The sequence below is a fragment of the Vitis riparia genome, chromosome 18 (assembly GCF_004353265.1).
Source record: "Vitis riparia cultivar Riparia Gloire de Montpellier isolate 1030 chromosome 18, EGFV_Vit.rip_1.0, whole genome shotgun sequence".
Lineage (NCBI taxonomy): Eukaryota > Viridiplantae > Streptophyta > Magnoliopsida > Vitales > Vitaceae > Vitis > Vitis riparia.
Genome location: NC_048448.1, coordinates 22,229,070 through 22,245,468, shown reverse-complemented (window position 1 = coordinate 22,245,468; position 16,399 = coordinate 22,229,070). Strand labels below are relative to the sequence as shown.

The 16,399-nt window shown below is 29.5% G+C and overlaps 1 long non-coding RNA gene across 1 annotated transcript; it reads left to right on the top strand.

Annotated features, from left to right (window-relative positions):
- The first annotated feature begins 6,421 nt into the window (after positions 1-6,421).
- On the top strand, positions 6,422-6,731 carry LOC117906503. The gene is made up of 3 exons (XR_004649845.1): positions 6,422-6,451; positions 6,547-6,622; positions 6,706-6,731. It is a non-coding gene; the product is annotated as an uncharacterized LOC117906503 (long non-coding RNA).
- Positions 6,732-16,399: the final 9,668 nt, after the last annotated feature.

The following is a 16,399-nucleotide window of genomic DNA, read 5'->3' as shown; positions in this document are numbered from 1 at the left end:
TTGTTTTATATTACTTTCACTTATTTTTGAATAGTTGTTTTAAGAAATAATTAAACAAATATATCAAATAATTAAAAATAAAACGTTAAATATAAAAATTATTTTTAAAACATATTAAAAATATTGTAGGTTTCAAATAAACATTTATTTTACAAAAATTAGAGAACAATTTTTAAAAAACTATTTTCAACAATTATTTTTTAGAATTATTTTCAAAAATAGATACCAAACAAGTCCTAATATTTTAGATTTTCTTAATAGAGTTCCTTTTTATTTTTTGTTTTTTATCATATATTTATTTAATTATTTATTCAAATCAAGCCAAAATTCGTCTGTTATATTAACAAATTAAATTCATCTTTCATTTGTGGGCATCCATCTTATTAAAGAAAATTAGAAAAAAAAAAAAAAAAAAAGACAAATGTGAAGAAAAAAAATTAGTATATACAATCTTAAAACTAAAAATAACAGTAACAATAATAATGATATTTATTATTAATATATAGTACAAATTACAAACATCCATGTTGTATGGGTAATTTCCACTCATTCAAAGTAACTTGTGTAAATTCTGAATTTTTTTTATCAAAATTAAAATAATAACCTTTTTTATTTCATTTTATTAATAAAAGTATCCAGTAAAATACAAATATTTTGAATAAAGAGGTTATTCCCCGTTTGGCCATCTTTTCTAAAATTTGCTTTTAAAAATTGTTTTTTTATTCTTTAACTTAAAAATAAGTTTCAAAAAACATAATCAAATGGGTCCATGCTTTCCTTTTGTTCTTAAAAATTGTTGAAAATAACTTTTACTTATTCTTTAAAAATTATTCTCTATTTCCTCTTATTTTTAAAAATTATTTTCAAATAATAAAGGTCAAACAGTATTAGAAAATTTTAAAGACAATTTTTTTATTTTTAAAAATAGAAAACCGTTTTTAAGCTATACAACCAAATAGACTCTATATGACTTAAAATATAGATGCAAAAAATTATTAGTTTGTTTGATGGGAAATTTGGTAAAAATTAACTTATTAATAAATTCAATTTATGTGGGGTTTAACTTAAATTTGAATAATGTAAATTGCAATATTACAAAGTTTATTTTTAATTAGCTAAATCATATCGTAAATGATAATCATTAAAAATATAATCATTTTCTCTTCAACATTCAAATGTTTATTATAGATAAATCATCCTTTCTCAAAAGATACTACAGAGAAAAATTAATTTATAGATTTTTGTTAATATTAGATTATATGGTGTTACGCTAAATGAAGCTTATATCTAAAAGCTTTTAAATGAAAAGTAGACATGTAATTGATTAGATGGATAATTTGTTACTTATTAATACACTTTTCACTTAGCAATCGAAGTAATAGCTCAACCAATCATTTTCCTAATATTCCTTTACCATCTATGCTTATATTTTCAACTTTATTTGATGATGATAGATTTGAACTACTTGAGTGACATGAATGACTCCCCTAAGAACACCCCTTATAAAAGCAGCATTTAAAGAAAAAAAACTAACAACATAGCTAAATAGTTTATAATAAATATATTTTAGTAAATTATCATACTATGAGAAACAAAGATCATATAAATATTTCTTGTTAGCATAAGATTTAAGAGAAAATTTCTCAAATATAAAATGTCATTGGTTGATGACACATTTGGATATGTCTTAGGTGTCTATTTGCTTATTTGTCTCCACCCTTTGATGAAACACATAAATTATTTGTCTATTATGTTAATGTAAAATCAATAATTCATTTCACCAAAATCATTTGTATATCATGTTAATGTAAAAATCAATCATTCATAATGCATAAGTTTGGTTTGATCTCATTTCATTTAAACCACATTTTCCTAATAGAACTAAAAAGTGTAAGAGCACTCCCATCCAGATTAAAAAGAAAAAAAAAAAACACTTAAATAGACAAAAAAAAGTTCAAGACTTACAACAACTAATAGTTTTGAAACCTTGCACACAATTGAACTACTTAGATTTTTAAGCATAAATAAAGAAAGATAGGAAAGTTAACTTTGTTAGGAAAACCCTTAGATCATAGATGTGTACTTTTATCAACTAAGGATACTAAATCTAATTGTAACCAAAGACATAAAGTGAAAGAGAATCTAAAACATTTTACCTTCTGATCTAGATGTTCCTAAATCAAGTTCTAGTCAATGAAGAGGATCTCAAACACCTCGTGATCTTCCACCCAGTCACTTCTTTAAGATTTAGCACTTGTTTAGAGTGGTTATATATCTTTGAGGTAGAAAAAGATGAAAGTGTTTTACTTTCTCAAGATCAATGTCCCAGGACTACTAAGAAGAAAGATAGCAAGAAGGTAGTCTCTATGCTTTAGCAGTGGGTAACTCTATGTATGTGATGTTATGTATTAGACCAGATATTTACTTTACTATAGGTTTTGTGAGTAAGTATTAGTTCAATTCGAGCATAGAGCATTAAACGACAATCAAGCATATACTCAAGTATTTTCGAAGAACAAAAGATCATATGTTAATATCAAGGAGGAAAAAATCGGAGAATATCGGCGATATATCGCCGATATATCGGCGACACACGATAAATCGCCGATTTTTTCAATAAATCGCCGATTTATCGCTTGTGTCGCCGATTTATCGGCGATTTATCGCCGATTTTTTGGCGATTTTTTCCGAAAAATCGCCCCTCTCTCCAGCTTGATCTGACGGCCCAGATCACGGCCGCCTTGATCCAACGCCCAGATTTGAATCCCAACGTTAACAAAGAGATCCAACGGCCAGATTGCTTCCAAATTGTGATCCAACGGCCAAAATTAATTTTAAACGGTAACTTAACTTTCCAACGGCTATTTTGGCCCAAATTTCACCTATAAATAGCCAATTTTGCATCAATTTAATCCATTTTTACTTGGATTCTTCATTTGCTCTCTTGTTGCTCCAATTTTTTCCAAGATTGCTCAATTATTCAATCATTTTAAGGTATGTTTGTTTTAAATTATAATTAATTTTGTTTGCAATAATTAATTCATGTATTTTTAATTAATTAGTATGTTTACATTCAATTGTAATTATTTTGTATATTTTTATTGAATTAATTTAGGTTATGATATATTTATTTTAAATGATTATTTGTGATTTAAATTCGCATTTAGAATTACATTAAACTAATTAACTTAGCTAAATTATTTAATTAATTTAATTAACATAGTAAATTATGTAATTAATTTAATTAACATGATTAATTATGGAATATTAAATATGCTAAATTTTTTATATTATCGCGATTTATTTTCATATTCAATTATGATTAATTTCAATATTTAGTAAATTTGTCATAAAATTACATTTATATTTTAAAAATTAACTTAGCTAATTTATTTAATTAGTTAAATTAACATGAACTACTATATATGGTATGATTAATTTCAATATTTAGTCAATTTGTCATAAAATTACATTTAGATTTTAAAAATTAACTTAGCTAATTTATTTAATTAATTTAATTAACATGAACTACTATATATGGTATGATTAATTTCAATATTTAGTCAATTTGTCATAAAATTACATTTATATTTTAAAAATTAACTTAGCTAATTTATTTAATTCGTTAAATTAACATGAACTACTATATATGGTATGATTAATTTCAATATTTAGTCAATTTGTCATAAAATTACATTTATATTTTAAAAATTAACTTAGCTAATTTATTTAATTAGTTAAATTAACATGAACTACTATATATGGTATGATTAATTTCAATATTTAGTCAATTTGTCATAAAATTACATTTAGATTTTAAAAATTAACTTAGCTAATTTATTTAATTAATTTAATTAACATGAACTACTATATATGGTATGATTAATTTCAATATTTAGTCAATTTGTCATAAAATTACATTTATATTTTAAAAATTAACTTAGCTAATTTATTTAATTAGTTAAATTAACATGAACTACTATATATGGTATGATTAATTTCAATATTTAGTCAATTTGTCATAAAATTACATTTATATTTTAAAAATTAACTTAGCTAATTTATTTAATTAGTTAAATTAACATGAACTACTATATATGGTATGATTAATTTCAATATTTAGTCAATTTGTCATAAAATTACATTTAGATTTTAAAAATTAACTTAGCTAATTTATTTAATTAATTTAATTAACATGAACTACTATATATGGTATGATTAATTTCAATATTTAGTCAATTTGTCATAAAATTACATTTATATTTTAAAAATTAACTTAGCTAATTTATTTAATTAGTTAAATTAACATGAACTACTATATATGGTATGATTAATTTCAATATTTAGTCAATTTGTCATAAAATTACATTTAGATTTTAAAAATTAACTTAGCTAATTTATTTAATTAGTTTAATTAACATAGATTTAAATTTAAGTGTATTTTTCTTGCAATAGATTTAGCATGGCTAGTGAAGGTGGTTCTGGCGTGCCAGGGCGAGATCCGGCTTGGAGGTATTGTTCAACAATTGAGGGTAATCGAAATGGAACAATTTGTAATTTTTGTGGGTTGGTAATGAAAAGTGGAGGCATCACACGATTCAAGTCTCATTTAATGCATAAGGACCCGCATAACAACACCAAAAAGTGTCCAAGAGTGCCGCCCGAAGTGAAAGAAGAAATACGATTATTGGTGCATGACAAACAAAAAGCAAAAGCAAAGAAAAATGCTGATATTGAAGAAATTCGTAGTCAATTACGTGGCACAATGGGGACGCATCATACACATTTGGTAGACGAAGATGATGGTGATGAAGATGCTGAGGATGAAGATGTGTATATGTATCCGGCAGATATGCACCCAGATGAGCGAGATGCATATCAAGCTGCAGTTCGTGCCTCGAAAGCATCTAATTGGGAACGTGAACAACGTGAGAATATTGTAGGAAGCAAACGCAAATCGGGAGAGTCTTCTACTGGTATACCGTCGATGATGCGAAAATCACAGAGTATGCGACATTCGCAGCATTCACCCCCTATTGCCCCTTCGCTTTACAAGTCTTCTGCAGCAAAACAAAAAAATATCAAAGATATATTCAAGGGTGGTGCAATTAAAGAAACGATGGGACGCTTAATCAGCAAATTCTTCATTTATGAGAGTGTCGCACCCGCAAAAGCAAAGTCTCATCACTTCAAGAATATGATTATTGGTGCACAACAAGCAGGTAATTACTAATTTATCAAATGTTATATTGTGTTATACTTTTAGTAAGTATAGTATTTTGTGACATGTTTTACATATGAAGTGCAGGAATGGGAATCGAACCTCCATCTCCATATGAAATAAAAAACAAATACTTGGAAATGGAGTACAAAGAAATGGAAGCTTATGTGGACCAACAAAGGGAAAAATGGAAGACATATGGGTGCACAATAATGTCAGATGGATGGACAGGGCCCACGAAATTAAGTATTATTAATTTCATGGTTTATTCTAAAGGGACTACAGTGTTCCTTAAGTCAGTCGATGCATCGAACTATATCAAAGACCACAAGTATATATATGAGCTTTTGAAGACTATTATCAAAGAAGTCGGTAAGGAAAATGTGGTCCAAATTGTCACAGATAATGGGTCGGCATTCATGAAAGCAGGGAAACAATTGATGAAGAAGTATAACTTATATTGGACTCCGTGTGCAGCACACTGCATCGACTTAATCTTTGAAGACATCGGTAAAAGACCCAATGTTATCGAGGTGATAAACAATGCTCGCAAGATAACTAACTTCATTTACAATCATGGTTGGTTACTAGCACAAATGAGAAAGTATTGTGGTGGAGACATTGTTCGACCAGGAGCTACAAGGTTTGCTACCAATTATATTGCTCTTGACAGTCTTCTCAAAAAAAGGGCTGATTTGAAAAAATTGTTTATGAGTGATGAATGGGCACAGCACAAACTCAGTCGAACAAAACTTGGACGAGAATTGGAGCAATTATTGTTTGACCATGCGTATTGGGACACATTGACAAATATAGTTTCATTATATGAGCCATTATACGTGGTGCTTCGACTTGTGGATTCTGAAGTTGTTCCCACAATGCCATTTGTGTACGAGCTTATGCACGTGATGAAAGAGAACCTTATTCGTCAAGGAGCTGGAGATTGGATGTTCAAAATAATACAAGATCGTTGGCAGAAAACACTAAAACATCCACTTCATGCAGCAGGTACTTAAATACTATATATCTTTATAAGTTTTTACTTTGTTTTTAAGTTTCTTTAAAAAAAAAATACTAACTCTACTAAATTTTATTGTAGCATACTTTTTGAATCCAAGATTTCAATATAGGCGTGGAGTTGGTAGTGATCCGGAACTACTTCAAACTGTCCATGATGTTTTTGCAAAATTAGATCCAACTACTGAATCGCTTGGTCAATTTGGAAATGAGGTGAATAAAAAATTGTTATTTTTGTCAATAAAACAATAATTTCATTCATCAATTTATTTGAACGTTTACTAACAAATTAAATGTTGAATACATAGCTTGTACTTTTTCGAGATGCAAAAAGAGGATTCGGTGATCGAGCGGCAATTGCATCAAGGTCAACCATGGTGCCCGGTGAGTCTTTATAAGAAAAAATTGATTATTATTATTGTAAATTCACCACATAAGTATTTATATGATTATCAAATTCGTTGCAGCTGAATGGTGGTTTATGTATGGGAATCAAACACCTACATTGAGAAAGTTAGCCATCAAAGTTCTCTCACAAACTGCGTCATCTTCTGCATGTGAGAGGAATTGGAGCACGTTTGCTCTCATCCACACAAAGCAACGAAATCGTTTGGCTTACTCTCGATTGGAGCAATTAGTGTTTTGTTACTATAATATGAGGCTAAAGTTACGCGATATGGAGGCAGAAAATGATCGAGTTGCTGAAAAGGATTACCTTGATCTTCTTGACATTTCAGCCGAGGTGGGTGAAGAAGAAGATAATCAGTTGTTCCAGTGGGTTAGGCCTATACACTTGGATGACGAAGTTGGAAATCCTGATCCACGAATTGCCGCTCATGCTCGAGAATTTGGAGTTAATGTTGAACGTGTGTTGTCCGAAGAAGTTCACTCTGAAAGTTTTAGCAAAGATACTGATGATTCATTTAATGCGACATTGCATTCCCACCAAGAGATTGACTCCACAAGTGCTGGCCATAGTAGTCGACCTAGTGCTGCAGGTACTTCTGCTTCTGGTTACGATGGTTCAAGAGGTGGAACTGATGATGGAGGTGATAATGGGGGAGGAGATATTGATGAACGTCGACATAGTCAATATCCAATCAGCCAATTTACTTGTGAAAATGATTTCACACACTGCACACAGGATGAAGACCATGGCTCTAGAAGAGCTGGTCCAGGCATAGGAGCTATTGGGAGGCCTTATAGAGGAAGAGAACGAATGATGGAACCATATAACGAGGAGTTACTTTCAGGGAGTTTTGAATCTATGAGTATAGGGACTCAATTTAGTGACTCCTCGAATGAGGCTAACGTCTACCCTCCTCATGTGATGAGTTATGGTCAACCTTCAAGTTCAACAGATGAAGAGTATGGTATGTCGCATTATTCCCCTTCCAGACAAATTCCATATCAGATGGAAGAAGGATTTGGCGTTAACACATGGGTGAACTTTGAGTATCCTATCCATGTAGAGGCAGTAGGTAGGACTCAAGAGATATATGCATGGCATATTAGAATTTATAACCAATATTATCGAGGCTCATTGACTTGGTATCAATATTGTCTCCAACAGCAAGCCGGGGTTCCTTCATCTATCAATCCCATTGAACCACATCGATCCTCATTTTGGTACTAAAGGGACATTGCAATGTAATGTGTACAAATTATTGTTATTTAATGAAATGAAGTATTTGATGTGACTTTATAATGAGAACAATTACGAAATTAACATTTCTTATAGATCGATATGATATAATTACATCTAATATCGCAAATTATATCATATATATATCAAATTTTTCAATAAAACAACTTTAAAATGTCTATTATACTTCTAATTATATTATTATGAGGTTTTTCTTGCATTTCCATGAGTTTTTAACAATTTTAAGCCTACCAATAATATCCACCGATATATCTCCGATATATCCAAAAATATCTCCGATATATCCGATATATCCGTAAAATCGAATTACCGATATATCCGTGATTACCGATATTTTCATCCTTGGTTAATATATCGTTATGATGAGTTGTTACCTCTTGAGTATACAGATTCAAACTTTTAGTCTAATAGAAAGTCTCGCAAGTCTATCTCTAGTTTTGTGTTCACTCTAACTGGTGAGGCTATTAGTTGAAGAATTTTGCAACAATCTTATATTGTTGACTCCAATATAGAAGTCAAGTATGTTGTTGCTTCTAAAACAACAAAGGAAGTTGTTTGGCTTCAGAATTTCCTGATAGGACTTAGGGTAATGCCATTGATCTATAGGTGAGACCCTAAAGTGGTCACACATCCTTATGGATTAGGTCACTATTGATAGAGATTGGTGGATACAAGTATTTTCAATAGAAACCATGATATATCATGGATTGAAACGATGTGTTCCCTTGAGTGATTCAAAGGACATGTGATCTAGAAGACTATGACCATAACATTTTCTTTAGTAGAACTTTGATATATGCTCCTTAGAATTAGAGTATGTCAACTGATCACATAATGAATGAGATCTATAACTCAAGATTTGAGAGGTAATTTTGATAAGTGATAGCACTACCTTATTAGATTATGAATACCAATTCATAAGGAGTCTGCATGCAGTAGTTAGTAAGTCACAAACCCAAACTTCATCTCATTTTTATTTACATAGGGTATTAAAGTGCGGTTGATTCTCTATAATGGGTTGTTGCATCAACTTTAGAATTGGATTATGAGAGAGTAAGTACTCTTATGGGTCCCAGTGATCCCTATTCTAAGCTCATATACTATGATGGCATGGTTTATAAGGGTTGGATTGGTTCTAAGTTTAGTCTTATGCAAAAGATGTTTTAGTAATTGTGTAAGATTGCATAAAGAATAATAAATAAGGTCTCTAGATTAGGCTAATTGATTAATTAGATGGTTTTGTGTAGTTATTTAATCAATTAGAACTACTTTAGAGTCTCACCCATAGGTCAAAGTTATCTATTGATTTCAACACATACTCAATATCCTCTCAAAGTTAAGAGTCATGCAACATAGAAGCTTGGTAAATCATGACAATCTAATAGTTTTATGTCATGATTCATCACAAGTCCTATCTAATATGTAACCATACACACTAGTGTACTCACCATGGGAACCCCATCCCGATGGTCAAGACAAGTCATCCTTCCAATTAGAAGGTAATGCACTACAACCTCCACTGGATTGCCTAAATCTATGAATCGATTGTGAATAACTTGTCATCTTGTAAGGAACTCATGATTTGTATTCTTTGTACAACTCCTAATGCACCCAAGTCAGATAAAATACAAACGTTATGGGTTGAATGCTCAAATCAATGTCAATACATAAAAATAAATAAATAAATAAATATATATATATAAAAGATAGCAAAGGGACAATTAAGTCTAACTTTGTTACATCATGTCTTGCTTTAAGGGACTTAATTCCAACAGTTGACACCCCTATAAAGAATTACAAAGATAATTAGTGGCTTTAGAATCTATCCATTAAGAGTTGGTGAAATCTATCACTAAAAACAATTCAACTATGAGAAAATGATGTGTACCTTTTTTTTTTCTTCAGGTATTGTAGACACTCTTTTTTCTAGTGACTCTTCCTGCCATAGAAGAAACACTTATCATTTCCTTTGCCTTTTCCACTCCTGACCTTGAACTTGCTCTATTTGGTATTAACCTTCTTGTTGTTCTTCTTTTTGTTAAAATAATTTGAAGAACCCCTTTAACTCTCATATGAACACATATATGATATTTGAAAATGTTCTCAACCATTTGGAGTTCCCTCATCAACTCTTGCAAGTTTAACAACCTCTTATTCATAGAATAGTTAAGCTTAAATACTTGAAGGAATCCAATAAGATCTCTAAGATCATGTGAGCCTTGGTCTCACCATTAATTTTGACTTCAATGATCTTCATCTCATTAAAGGGTCCGATCATACAAACCATATGATCTTTAATAAAAATTCCTTCCATCATCTTGGTTTTTATAATAATCTTAAGGATTGTTTGTCTAACTAACCCACACTTATCACCAAACATCTTTTGCAAGCTAAAGAGAATATCATAAGTCATGGGATGTTACATGTGTTATTATTGGAATCCATTATCTAAAGACTCAAGTAAAAGACACTTGGCCTTCTCATTTGCCTTATTCCATCTTTAATAAGTTTCTCTATTCTCCTACAAGGATTGTTCATTAGGAATTATATGAGCAAATTCTTGTGATACCAATTTTAGCTCTTCTAATGCGAGTATTATGTCCAATTTTCTTTTCTAGCCCACATAATTAGCTTTGATTAATTTATTTATAGTAAAAAAGAGAGTGATTGGATTATAAGACATGATTATTTAACAATAAAACCACATGCATTAATCATTGAGCATTCAAGGCAAAAAGAAAGTTTAGCAAAATGTAGTGGTTTTATACTACATTTTTCATATGCAAAATATCCTAGAATCATAAGAATCAAGTCTGCTAGTTAAACACACTCTTAGATAAATCTTTTTGCCTTAAACTTGGAAAGTTCCTAAGCCAAGATTAACAAAAGCTTTTATGTTTAGCCCTTAGACTATGGAAGTGAAACAACTTTAAGTAGCCCACTTGCATATTTAAGTGTATAACCAAGACTTTTGACATCAATGTTACCAAGTAAGATTCCATCTTTAGGATTGCTCACTCTCACTATTAACATATATAGTCTAATCCTTAAGAGAAAAATCCATGTCGATCTCTTGATTCCTTGGCTTAAACCATCTTTAGGATGATGAGGAACTAAAACAAAGATGATCTTGATCTTGAAGATTTCAGGCTTGCCAAGGGCCCTTTCCTACTTAATATTTTGATAAATTAAGAGCCTTTTAATTTTAGTAACTTCCTTAATAGTAAATTGTTTATAATAAAACTTTTCAAAATAATATTTATTTTCTTAAATTGGAATCTTGTGTAATAAGAAAAATACTATTTTTATAAGATTTAGGGTGGAAAAAAAAAGACACTTTACCTAGAACAAAACAAAAAAGATTCTTAAAGATCTCACAATAATTTTAAGAAAATTTCTACAATGTTATAAAATATAAGATTCTGTACCACTATGGTAACTTGTGGATGATCATCCATAAATATCTTGTGTAACTCCCTATAAAAGGGAAAGACCCCTAATGAATTTCAATAAGAGAGTTTTCCCGTGCATTCTATTCTCTTCCTACGTTCTAATTTCTCTTTCTTGTCTTCTTCTTTCACTTTATAATTTTACAACACGTTATTAGCACGACTAGTCTTTACAAAAGAAATAGAAATATTTTTCTCTATTAAGAAAAATAGAAAGGTGTTCTCCTTTTCAGAGAAATAGAAAGACTTTTTTTATCTTCTTTTTTTACAAAAAGGTATGTGATAAACTTATATCATGATTTTCTACTTTATTACCTTTGACTCTCTATTTTTACTTATTTTATTCGAATGCATAAATAAGTACAATCCCTATAACCAGAAGTTATGAGATAAATTATAAATTATTGAGTAAATTCATAACCAGAAGTTATGAAAATATGTACAATCCCTATAACCAGAAGTTATGGGATAAATTATAAATTATAGAGTAAATTCATAACTAGAAGTTATGAAAAATATGTGCAATCCCTGTAATCAGAAGTTATGAAAAATATGTACAATCCCTATAACCAGAAGTTATGGGATAAATTATAAATTATAAGATAAATTCATAACCAAAAGTTATGAAAAAAAAATATGTTCAATTCATATAACCAGAAGTTATGGGGAAAAATTACAGAATTACAAATACATGACCAGATGTTATGTATATGATCCCCAATTATTTATTTTTAATTATATGGTATAACTTCCAGTTATACCAAACAATATTATAGCCAAAAGCTATGAAATAAATAAATGTTCATAACCTGAAGTTATGCACAAATCTACTTAATGAATAGTTCATAGCCTGATACTATACACAAATTTATATAAAAAACAGTTCATAACTTGAAGCTATGTACAAATTTAAATATTTTCTTGTTTTGACAAAATCATCATGGCCTGAAGCTATGAAAGATATTAACTTTTAATTTCTTTAATTTCTTTTAATTATATTGTGTAACTAGAAGTTATACATAAATAGTTCATAGCCTGAAGCTATATACAAATTTAAATATTTTCTTATTCTGACAAAATTATCATGGCCTGAAGCTATGAAAGATATTAACTTTTAATTTCTTTAATTTATTTTAATTATATTGTGTAACTAGAAGTTATACATAAATAGTTCATAGTCTGAAGCTATGTACAAATTTGAATATTTTCTTGTTTTGACAAAATAATCATAACTCAAAGTTATGAAAAATATTGGATTTAATTTTTATTTCATACTCATTTATTTTTCACAACAGGAATTATGGAAAACAATTTTTATTAACAATTGTTTCATAGCCAGAAGTTATGCATACAATTTCTAATTTTCTTGTATAACTAGAAGTTTTTATTTAGTGACTAGTCTACCTACATACTTAAAAAGTAGAATGGCATGTTGTGCAGATTATCATTTTAATGAGACAATTTTCCCACCGTTAGGGAGAGAAGAGCCAGTTCCAGAAGAACGGCGTGAAATTATTTGGAATGCATTGACTTTGACTCATCTTGATCCTCATACAAATCAATGTGAACTAAAAGTTCAAAGGATCATTCATTTAAAAAATCTTGCAAATCAATTACAAGATGCATTCATTGATACAAAGAAAGTGACAAAGTCATATAGCCCGGCTGCAAATACTCCAGCACAGATTGATGTCCCTGTAGGACAGTTAACAAATTAATTTAAGATATGCCTGAAGCGTGGTAGACTTGTCGACTCAAAGGATGTAACTCCCCGGAAGAGGAGATTCCAAGAAAAACTTGGCACTCTAAAAGAGACCATCAAAATGACTGATCAGTTTTAAAATTGATAAATCTATAGACCTAGAAGAGGCACAAATAATATAAGAAGCCCCTGAAGAGGCACGTATATTGAACAATAAGCCCTTGAAGAAGCACATATTGAATGAGAAGCCCTTGAAGAGGCACAGGTACCTGAAAATTGTGAGATCTCAGTAAGTTATGCATACACGGGAGAAAAAAAAGATCAAAATAATATTATTTTCTCTTTCCAAGTGGCCTCCATAAGAAATGATGAAGATCTTAACCACGAAATGTGGAAGAATGCCGACATAGAAATGATTGGCCAAAAAAACGGAAAGAAGTTACACAGGCAAAGTTAAACTCATTAACAAAATGAGAAGTTTTTGGACCTATAGTCCAAATACCTGAAGATGTAAAGCCTGTTGGGTACAAATGGGTATTTGTACGAAAATGCAATGAGAATAATGAGATCATAAGATATAAAGTGCGATTAGTAGCACAAGGTTTCTCGTAAAAACCTGGTATTGACTATGAGGAAACATTCTCTCATGTCATGGACGCAATCACATATAATTTCTTAATTAGTTTGGCAATCCTAGAATGACTAGATATGCGTCTCATGAATGTTTTTACAACATATTTATATGGATCCATGGATAATGATATATACATGAAAATCCCTTAAAGATTTAAATTGCCTAAAGCAAATTGTACAAAGCCTCGTAGCATGTACTCAATCAAGTTACAACGATCCTTGTATGGATTAAAGCAATTTGGACGCATGTGGTACAATCGCCTTAGCGAATACTTGCTAAAAGAAGGGTATGTGAATAACCCTATATGCCCATGCATCTTCATTAAGAAATCAGAAACCAAATTTTCAATTATTGCAGTGTATGTTGATAACTAAAATCTTGTTGGAATTCCCGAAGAGCTCACAACAACAACAAATTACTTGAAAAAGGAATTTGATATGAAAAATATTGGAAAAACAAAATTTAATCTTGCCCTATAGATTGAGCATTTTCAAAATGGAGTTTTAATACATCAATCAACATACATTAAGAAAGTTTTGAAGTGTTTTTATATGGATAAAGTGCATCCTTTAAGTTCTCCAATGGTTGTCTGATCACTTGATGTTAAAAAAGACCCATTTCGTCCTTGCGAAAAAATGATGAATAATTACTTGGTCCCGAAGTACCATATCTTAGTGCTATTAGTGCACTTATATATCTTGCCAATTGTATACGTCCAAACATTCTTTTTCTGTCAATTTATTAGCAAGATATAGTTCTGCTCCAACTCGAAGACATTGGAATGGTATCAAACATATATTGCGTTATCATTGCGAAACTACTAGTATGGGTCTATTTTACTCAAGAGAATCAAAGCAACAATTGCTTGGATATGCAGATACAGAATATATTTCATATCCATATAAAGGTAAGTCACAAACATGATATGTGTTTAATTACAATGATACTGCTATCTCATGGAGATCTCTCAAACAAACAATGGTGGTCACATCATCAAATCATTCATAAATTCTTGCAATTCATGAAGCAAGTCGTGAGTGTGTATGACTAAGGTCAATGATCCAACATATTCAAGAAACATGTGGACTACCTTCCATTAGAGGCAATGCAACCAAGTTACATGAAGATAATGTTGCTTGTATTGCACAAATTAAAGGATGATTCATAAAAGGTGACAAAACTAAGCATATTTCCCATAAATTTTTCTATACTCATGAGCTCCAAAAGAAATGTGAGACCGATGTTCAACAGATTCGGTCATGCAATAATCTAGTAGATATATTCACAAAGGCGTTACCTTCGACCGCATTGAAAAAGTTAAGGTATGACTTTGGAATGCAAAGATTAAAAGATCTGCCAATTGAAATGTTGAAGAAATCATAATCATGTTTACATAAGGGGGAGAATAATAATATGGATATACTGCACTCTTTTTTCCTTCGTCCAGGTTTTGTCCCATTGGGTTTTACTAGTAAGGTTTTTAACAAGGCAGTTATAGTAATCCAAAAGAATATTGTACTCTTTTTCCTTCACTAGGGTTTTTCCCATAGGGTTTTTCCTATTAAAGTTTTAATGAGACATATTTTTATGATCATCCAAGGGGGAGTGTTATAAAATATAAGATTTTGTACCATTATGGTAACTTGTGGATGATCATCCATAAATATCTTGTGTAACTCCCTATAAAAGGGAGAGACCCCTAATGAATTTCAATAAGAGAGTTTTCTCATGCATTCTATTCTCTTCCTACGTTCTAATTTCTCTTTCTTATCTTCTTCTTTCACTTTATAATTTTACAACATACAATAAATATTTAAGAATAATTTTTTGTAAAAGGAAAAAGATGTTCTTAACTATTATAATCTTTTCCCAAAAATTTTCCCTCATGCACTCTCCAATTTAAATAAATATCCTTATTTGGTAGCAGTTTTTCATGAAATTTATTTTATTTAGGATTACTAAGGGCATGTTTGGGAATTGTTCTCAAGAACAATTTTTTATTTTCTAGAAAAAACTAGAAAACACGTTTGACAATCAGAAACTGTTTTCTATTCTCAAAAAATATATAATAAGGTGTTTTCAAAAAATATCTTTTAGTTATTTTCAGTTGTTTTCAATTGTTTTTTTAGATATGTTTTAAAAAAATAATTATACAAACATATATAATGATTAAAAATAAAATTGTGGACATAGAAATTATTTTTAAAACATATTTAAAAATATTAAAAATAGGTTAAACATTTTAAATTCTCAAACAAACTTTTGTTTTATAAAACTTCGAAAAACAGCTTTCAAAAACTATTTTTTAGAACTATTTTAAAAAACAATTACCAAACGAGCCCTAAAACTTTCTACTTTAAAACATGCATTATTCATATTTAATAAAACATCTCTATAAAATAAAAACAACATATAAATGTTATTTTTTATCAATTTTTTATTTTTTTAATGTACTCATTTTAGAAAAATATTTTTTTTCATTATAAATTAATTTTATGATTAAAAAAGAAAAACAAAAAATATTTATAAAATAATATTAATATATGATGTATAAATTGTTTGTATATATAAAGTAACATAATATTAAAAAAAAATAGTTGTAAAGTTTAAATATTTTAATCATGAATATTGTTAAACATAACAAAATTTTCATTTTAAAAAATATAAAACATTTGAATGTGATATAATTTTTATTTTAAACATTGAAAAT